This window comes from Urocitellus parryii, unplaced genomic scaffold (assembly GCF_045843805.1).
Source record: "Urocitellus parryii isolate mUroPar1 unplaced genomic scaffold, mUroPar1.hap1 Scaffold_3724, whole genome shotgun sequence".
Taxonomy (NCBI): domain Eukaryota; kingdom Metazoa; phylum Chordata; class Mammalia; order Rodentia; family Sciuridae; genus Urocitellus; species Urocitellus parryii.
In genome coordinates, this window is record NW_027553348.1 from 20,001 (window position 1) to 29,187 (window position 9,187).

A 9,187-nucleotide genomic window follows, 5' to 3' on the forward strand; every position below is an offset into this window, starting at 1 on the left:
GGACCGGGAGCGGGCAGAGGGCCACTCGCAGCGGGCGAGGGGGAAAGAGGGACGGGGCCCCTCAACCCCCGGCCGCGCGAACAGAGCCCCACCGCCACCGCGCGCGCACACACGCGGCACCAGCGGCCCACACGGTGGCCCCATATGCGCCAGGAGGCCCGGCCAGGCCCAGCGGGAACCCTCCCCCGACTCGAAGGCGGGAGGCGCGGGCCGCGGTAGGCACAAAGAGCAGGCGCTCGGCCCCCACCCGCGGGGGGCCGGCGGACCCCTGCCCTCCCAGACGGCGGGGAGGGGGGGACTCTCGCCTACACTCACCACCGACGGTGGCGTAGCGCACAAGGCAGGGGGCGGCCGATGGGGGAATCCGGTACCCCACACGAGGCACGCCCTTCACAGATCGCTAGAGAAACGTTCCTCACTGAGGGTGGGCCGCACCCAACCCAGCCCCTCTCCCGACCGGCCGCCGGGACAACGAGGGGGGATCTGCGGTATGGGCAAGCACAAGGCTTCTCGAGCGTTCGCGGCCGGGGACACCCAAAGCCCCATCGCCTCAGGGGCCGGACCCGGCCCCTGCTCAGCGTCCCGCCACAATCGCTCGCACGCCCGGGCAGCATCTCCTTTTCCCCCACCGGAGGGAGGAAAGAGCGCGCGGGCGCCCGCTCGCCTAACACTCCCCGCGCCACTCAGCGCTGGGGACGACAACGCGACCCGCTCCCCCCCGGAGAGGGGACGGGCAACGCTGCCGGGCTCACCGCCTCGATCCCCCGAACGAAGCAACACCGTTCTTCCCTTCAGGCACTCGCCTCGGAAACCCCCGCAGACGGGGCGAGACCGACAGCGAGGCGGCGGCCGGCCGCGGCAGCGGCACCGGGACCGGGAACAGCACACACCGGCTCAGCCTCAGGCACCTCAGGAAACGACCCGGAGCGCCCCAGGAGCACCGAAGCAGAGGCGCGCCGTCGCGCCGAGGGAGCACGGCGGCAGCCCTCCCCGACGCGGGGAGGGCCACACACACGGCCCTTGGCCGCCCAGAGCGGGCGGCGGGCGGGAAGCACCCGCTACGTCAAAGGACCCCGGGAGCGAGGTCGAGGCCGGATTCCGCACCCCCGCCCTTCCCCGCACCGCGAACGGGCGGGGAGGCAAGGCGAGGGGCCCGCGGGCAGGACGAGAAGAGCTGGCCCATTCGCCATGAATGTCCGTCCCTCGCCTGGCGCGGCTTTGGTCCAGCCCAGGAGAGCGCAAAGTCACCACATCGATCAGCAGAGTGGGCGGGAGAGACCCGGGGAGCAGGGGGAGACCCGGCGAGGACCGCTTCTAAGAGGAGCCTGCTACGGCCTCGCCGGCCCCACACCCCAGGGAGAGCGGCCGACGACACGGAACGGGGAACGCCTGACACGCGGCTCGGAGCCATGGAAGCTAGCGTCGTCACACCGCCCTCGGCGCCCGCAGCGGGGAGCGCACGGGCGGTAAAGGACCACCCGCCACCTCCCCCACCGCCCTTCCGGCGCCAGGAGACCGGCCGGCCGGAGGTGGCAACCACCGCGAGGGCGCTCCAGGTGCACCGAAGAGCCGTCGCACGCAGGCCCAAGGCAGGCGGCTCAAGAGGGAACGGGTCCGGGCCACCCCATCAGCCCAGAGCCCCGCACGCACCCGGAGGCCCAAGCTCCCTCCCTCCCTCTGGCGGCACACGCCAGAGGACACCGTGTCAGCACCTACCCGATGGCAGAAAACGGCCAACTCGGGCCAAAACAACCGCGACCGGGGCAACGGGGAACAGTTCACTCACCACTGCCGCCTTCCCCGAAGAGAGTCACGGTCGGCGGACCGCGAAATCGAGCCCATCACCGAGATCCAGAGCCCCTAGGGACAACTGGTCGACCCTCGTTGACGAAGGCGCAAGCAAGAGGCGGGGACCACCATCCCCAACGAGCAGGATCGGGGGGCGGCCGGGGAACACGCTAAGACCCACCACCGAAGGACGCCGCGCACAGCCATCGGGACAAGCCCCGGGCAGCGGCCCCCAAAGAGGGAACGCGGCAAGGCCGGGCCAGCACACCCCTCCGGCCCGCCCGGCGCAGCCCCGCGGCCAAAACCCACGAGAGAGAGGGAGAGGGAGAGGAAGCGGGAGAAAAAGAAGACAGAAGTCCCGGCGGCCGACCCAGACCGGGCAAAGCGAAGCCCGCGCCACCGAAGGAACCGCTCAAGACCGCCACCCGAGGCGCCCGCGGCCCGGACCGAGCAGGGAGAGGAGACAACCGACACACACACACACACACTAAGCCCGCCGGTCCAATATCCCGCCAACGGGCCACAACGGCCCAGCCCAGCGCGACCGAGACAGTTCCGCCGGCGCCGCCCAGCTCCTGGAACTCCGTCTCGGCCACCGCCGCCGAATATCACGCCTTGGCGACTTCCGATGAGAAGACGCTCCCATAAAAGCGGCCACCAGGGGGAGCTCGACAACCGTCAACCAAATCCGGAGGAAGGGACGCGGAACCTCGGTCGGCGTCAGCGGGATCCGCTCCGCAGGGGTCGTAGAAAGTCACCCGGACACGTCCCACCAGTCGGGTCGCCCCGCCAGGGCCCCCCACACACACACAGCGGCGGGCACGAGACGCAGGCAGGTCGGCCCAGCACCCCTAGAGAACCCGGCGGGGGACACGGGCGGTGTGGGACTTCAAAACCGAAACCACCACGGTGAAGCCACTGTTAAGACAGGCAGATTGCTAGGCCACGGTCGGATCCATCCAGAGAATGGAGGAATGGACACAAACGTGTAAAAACCCGTTGAAATCGGCTGCTTGGGAATTTGATCTGCTGGTCTTTGGGCTTGGGGTTCCCGCCTGTTTCCGTACCCCCCCCCAAAAAAAAAAAAAAAATGGGAAGATGAACAGCCTCTGAGAATCCTCCCTCCTCTCTGTCTGTGGTTCAGTGGCAGAGGGCCGGCCTAGCACATAGGAGGCGCTGGGTTTGAGCCTTAGCGCGGCATACAAAAAGGAACAAGTCGAAAGAAGGCGTGCTGTCCACCTACAACTACTCCAAAAATGAAAAAAAAGAATACTGATCATGATAGGAAAAAGGATTTTTCCTTGTGGAGTTCTATTTTGTCTGTCTGGCCGCATTATCTTTTTTTTTTTTTTTTTGTCTGTTTGTTTGTTTGTTTGTTTTGTTTTGTTTTGTTTTAACAAAGAGTGAGAGAGAACTTTGATATTTACTTTTTAGTTTTCGGCGGACGGACACAACATCTTTGTTTGTATGTGGTGCTGAGGGACGAATCCCGGCCGCACGCATGCCAGGCGAGCGCGCTGCTGCTTGAGCCACATCCCCAGCCCCTTTTTAAACTTTTACTTATCTTTCTTTTTTAAAGACCGGGGGGGGGGGGGGAGAGAGAGAGAGAGAGAGAGAGAGAGAATATTTTGAATATTTTTTATGTTTGTTTTTCAGTATTCAGTGAACACAACATGTTTATTTTATGCGGTGCTGAGGCTGGAACCCAGCAGGACAGAGGAGCGCGTTACCACTTGAGCCACATCTCCAGCCCATGAATTCTTATTTGTATTTGTGTCTTTATTTATCTTTTTTTTTTTTTGGGGGGGGGGGGTGCTGTTTCTGTTGCTGCTGCTGTTGTTGTTTTCCCTAAGAAATGAGCATATTCTTGAATGGCAAGTCATTTTCCATTGGGTCACAGGGCCAAATTTTACCTTTAGGCACTTGGTAATCAGGAGCTGTAACAGGGCTCTAAGAGCGGCTGCCTCGGCTAAAAAGTGTGGGCCCTTGCCCCAGAGCGAAACAACAACAACAACAACAACAACAACAACAACAACGGGGGTGGGGGGGGGGACAGAAAGCAAAAAGAAAAAAAAAAAGAATCGAACAAAAAATCCAATCAATCCATGGGCCAAGGACCTGAACAGATACTTCTCAGAATTGGATTAAGACGCTCCTATAAAAGCGGCCACCAGGGGGAGCTCGAAAACCGTCAACCAAATCAGGCTGAAGGGACGCGGAACCTCGGTCGGTCGGTGTCAGCGGGATCTGCTCCGCAGGGGTCGTAGAAAGTCACCCGGGCACGTGCCACCAGCCGCCGCCTCTCCCCCTCCCCCAGGGTCCCCCGCAGCAGCGGGAGGCGCCGGCAGTCTGCCCAGCACCCCTAGAGAATCCGGCGGGGGACACGGGCGCTGTGGGAGTTCAAAACCGAAACCACCACGGTGAAGCCACAATTAGACAGGCAGACTGATAGGCCACGGTTGGATCCATCCAGACGATGTAGGAATTGACAGAAACATGTAAAAATCAGTTTGACATCGGTTGCTTGGGAATTTGATCTGCTGGTCTTTGGGCTTTGTGTTTCCTCCTTTTTCTGTACAAAAAAAAAAAAAAAAAAAAAAAATTGGAAGATGACCAGCCTCTGAGAATCCTTTCTTGTCTAGGGGCTGTCTATGTCTTTGGGTCAGTGGCAGAGGGCCGGCCTAGCACAGAGTCTGAGCCTTAGCACGCCATATACAAAAAGGAACAAATCGAAAGAAGGTGTGCTGTCCACCGACAACATACTACGAAACAGGAGAAAAAAAAAAAAAAAAAGAATACTAATCCTAATAGGAAAAAGGATGCTTCCTTGTGGAGTTCTATTTTGTCTGTTTGGCCATTTTATCTTTTTTTTTTTTTTTTTTTTTTTTTTAATCTATCAATATCACAGAGCCAAATTTTACATTTAGGTACTTAGTAATCAGAAGCTGTAACAGGGCTCTAAGAGAGGCTGCCTTGGCTAAAAAGCATGGTCTGTTGCCCTAGACTGAAACACCACATGCTCTGGGATAAATAAAGCTGGAGAAAGCTTGCCATCTCTACCTTCATTTTTATCTGTGTGCACATATTACGCACTGTTTCATCTAAGACGTAGCAGGGCAACAATATCTGTCAGCCCTAAATGGACCCAACCCCTGCCCTCCCCAGCCACACAGGAGACCACAGTCTGAGCAAGAGCACTTCACGGTGTTGTCATTCTGGTGTTGTGGCTCAGTGGTACAGCACTTACCAAGTACGCATGAGGCACAGGGTTCAATCCCAGCACCACATTAAAATCATCATCATCATCATCATCACCTAAATAGACAAAATAAACTTATTTATTTATCTATCTATCTATCTATCTATCTATTTATTTATTTATTTATTTATCTGTTTGTTTATTTATTGGAGGAGGCCTGTAAACAGGGATTGAACTCAGGGGCACTCACTGACTACTGAGCCACATCCCCTAGCCCTACCTATCTAGTATGTTACTTAGAGACAGGGTCTCACTGAGTTGCTTAGTGTCTCACTTTTGCTGAGGGTGGCTTTAAACTCTGGATCCTCCTGCCTCAGCTGAGAGAGAGAGAGAGAGAGAGAGAGAGAGAGAGAGAGAGAGAGAGAGAAGCATCTGGGATGACAGACATAGGCCACTGTACTCAGTCACTTATTTATTTTCAGTACGACTTCAAGGTACACACAAGACAATCACTGCCAGGCGTAGGAGGAACATAGCACATTGATAAACAGTCAGATCTTTGAGGAAGCATTAAACAATCTTAAGGTAGTGTGCAAGTCATTCCATAACCTCAGAATACCTACATGAGGGTTGGGATTGTAGCTCAGTGGTAGAGCGCTTGCCTTGCATTCCTGAGGCCCTGGGCTCAATCCTCAGCACCACATAGAAATAAATAAATAAAGATAAAGACATTGTGTCCATCTACAGCTTAAAAAAAAAATGTTTAGAAAAAAATAAATAGATACCTATATGAAAACCAGAGAGAATTAAAAGAAAAGATGGATAAATCAATTATGGCAAAGAGACGAGAACACTCATCCCTTAGCAGCTGATGACATAGGCCATAAATAAATAATCAGTAACAAAGGACAGCAGAAGCACATCACGAACAACCCACACCTAATGGTCATGTTCAGAACACTGCAAGGCCACCACTACACAGCAGACCTTCTTCCTTTTCTTTTAATATTTATTTTTATGTGGTACTGAGGATCGAACCCAGGGCCTCACACACGCAAGGCAAGTGCTTTACCACTGAGCCACAACCCCAGCCCCAGCAGACCTTCTTTTAAAGTGAATACGGAATGTTTACCAAAGTTGACCATAGAATGGAACATAAACCCAATCTCGACAAAGTCTAAAACATGAAATCACACCACAACTCTTCTCTGAACACCACAAAAGTAATCTGGAGGTCAGGCATGTTGGCCACTGCCAGGATTCATTTCAGGCAGACTGATAGGCCACGGTTGGATCCATCCAGACAATGTAGGAATTGACAGAAACATGTAAAAATCAGTTTGCATCTTTCACAAACTCTTGAGAGGGGCAGGTCAGGGGTCAAGGTGAGATTGAAATACCCCCAACAAAGTGTCAACTTTATCAAACCAGTAGCCTAGATAAAGCAGGTACTTGTACTATTCCTTCTCTGTGCCATTTTGTTCTTTTTTTTTTTTTTTTTTTTTGGGGGGGGGTGGTTCCAGCCACTTTGGGTTCCTACCAGTTTGTCTGCAAGGGAAAATTTGTTTTCTGCCAGGCTGGGGTGCCAGTTATCAGGGCGGGGAAGTAAGATTCTTACACTAAACCGGGCTTGCTTGGGGCAGGTCTCAGTTCTAATTTACATAACAACAGGCAGTGCAAAGTCTCTCCCACTGCCCCTGAAGGAAGAAAAATATGGCCTCTCCAGGCTGTTCACAATTCCCAGCCTGTTTCAGATTCCAGTATGGTTTCCCGTATCTGTTTTAAGGGTCAGTTTGTCTCTCTAACTCTGCATTTATGGTTTAAAACTAAACTAAGAGGTTAATTTGGATATCACTTGTTTCAGAGCATTTGTTCAATGTGTCCACCAGCATTTAATTTCTCTCTCCTGATGTTCCTTAATAACCTGATTGCTTTGGCCTCCTTCTCCTGGATCATGTGTAACTTGTCCCCCCCCCCCCCACACACACACACACCCTTTGGTATAAAAAGAAACCTAGGAGGAGATTGATCCTAAAGAAAAGGGGTGCTCCACTAAGTGAGAAACTGAAAATCCAGTGATTAAAAAGAGTTTGGTGTGGAGAAAGAGAGGGAAATGTGTGTGTGTGTGTGTGTGTGTGTGTGTGTGTGTGTGTGTGTGTATGTGTTATAGAGAGAGAAGGAGAGAGTCTCCTGTACTTCAGGGTTTTTGTTTGTCTGTCTGTCTGTCTGTCTGTTTGTTTGTTGTCTAATAATTACAGTGTTTGAATTGGAAGCTCTGCCCTGGCTAATTCTTTCCAATTCTTACAAAGTAGTAACTGTGGTTATGTTCATTTCTGTTAATGATTCATTCTTCCTGCTTTTTAAATTCATTGATCACCCAGAACTTTTTTGTTTGGGGCAGGAGGGGTCCAAGTGCTTGAGAGAATTTTTTTTTTTTTTCCTGTGTCATTTGAATGGAGATTTGGACCTCTGACTAAGAGTAGAGTTTTCTAAGAGAAAAGAGAAGAGCTCTAAGGGAAAAGCAGGGGATTAGATTAAAAAAAAAAAAAAAGCCTTTTGAAACCAAACTATTGTTAGGTAAAACTGCTTACTCCTTGCCCTGAATGAGTAGAATCTTAAAATATGTGATATGTTTGGGTCAGTCCAATGTGTCTTTGCGATTCATCATCATCTGAAGTGGCACCCCCCCCCCCCTCTCTCCACTGAAAAGTCTTAACTGGGCCTCTTCAGAAATCTTCACCCAGACTGGTTTTAGGTCTGTCGGCAAAAGAGTCTCTGCAAAAGAATTCAAGGTGGATAAACTTCCTATTTTCGTGTCGCCCTGTTTACTTGGCCACTGGCCGAGAAGACACCAGCACTCCAGGTGCTGGACACCCCCTTACTAGTTTTTCACAAACATATCCAGAATAGTACTTTGAAGAAATGTGCAAACAAGGCCTCTGGCCTTGAGCTGGACTTCACCCAGAGGTCTACATTTTTAAGATACGAGAAGTTACCAACTGGACTCCATGGTTACAGCTGGCAGGGAGAGACTAGACAGGGGGGAAGAAGCTCTCCCCTTCTCAGGTGTTGTCCTCGAAGGGTGGGTTAACATGCCCAGAACAGTGAGAGAAAAAGCTGCTTTTATGTGAACTTCTGCAGACCATGAATTTCTGAGCCCCTCCCCTTACATGCTCGGTATAAAACTCTGAAACTACCTGAAGTCGGGGTTCAGGGGATTAATTCATTACAGCAAAAGCCGTGTCCTCTGAACCTGGCGGCAGCCAAATAAAACCGTTTCCCGCTCTGTTCGGTCGGTGCCTTGCCTCATTTGTCCCTACAACACATCCATGCAAGGAAGACTTTATCAAACCAGTAGCCTAGGTAAAGCAGGTTCCAGGTTGCTTTTTGCCACCATCACCAACACCAACCCCTCCCCCCCCTTGCGCCCCCCCCCCTTCTTTGCAACTGAGAGATAAGCTAACATGGGTCACTCTATATGCAATGAATACCAATAATTTCTTCTGATTTTTTTAAATTACACACAAACAAACAAGCCAAAAACCATGAAAAGTATAAACTATGTTACTGAGAATCAAGAAGAGTAATTCACTCATGTAAATTCAGAAATTCGGTAAGGTGGTTGTTGTTTCTGTTGTGGTTGTTGCTGCTGTTGTTTGTCCTTTTTTGTCTTTTTAAAAAAATTTTCGGGCTGGGGATGTGGCTCAAGCGGTAGCGCGCTCGCCTGGCATGCGTGCGGCCCGGGTTCGATCCTCAGCACCGCATACCAACAAAGATGTTGTGTCCGCCGAGAACTAAAAAAATAAATATTAAAAAAAAAAAAAAAAAAAAAAATTTTCTCCCAAGTGTCAAATCAAGGAAAGGGGTGGGGGGAGGTGGTGGTGGGGGTCAGAAAATGTAACAGGGGTCCACTTGATATGCTTTGAGTATAAGTCTCACTGCTCAGCCACTGAGGCTCATGTTAAAACCCATATCCTTTTTCCTTTCTCTTTTCCCTTCCTTCCCCCTCCCTAATCACAGGTGAAGCTACATTGACTTTCAGGGTGGGATATCTGCCCATTGGCTAACAAATATTTAGAATTTCCATCCAGAAAATCACTTTTTCTGTGTGATAACCTTGCTAGGCCTCGGATGCGTTAAAACAACAGAGTGTCAGCAGAGTCGTCAGAGTTTTGCTGCTGTAAAGGTTCAGTTCTTATG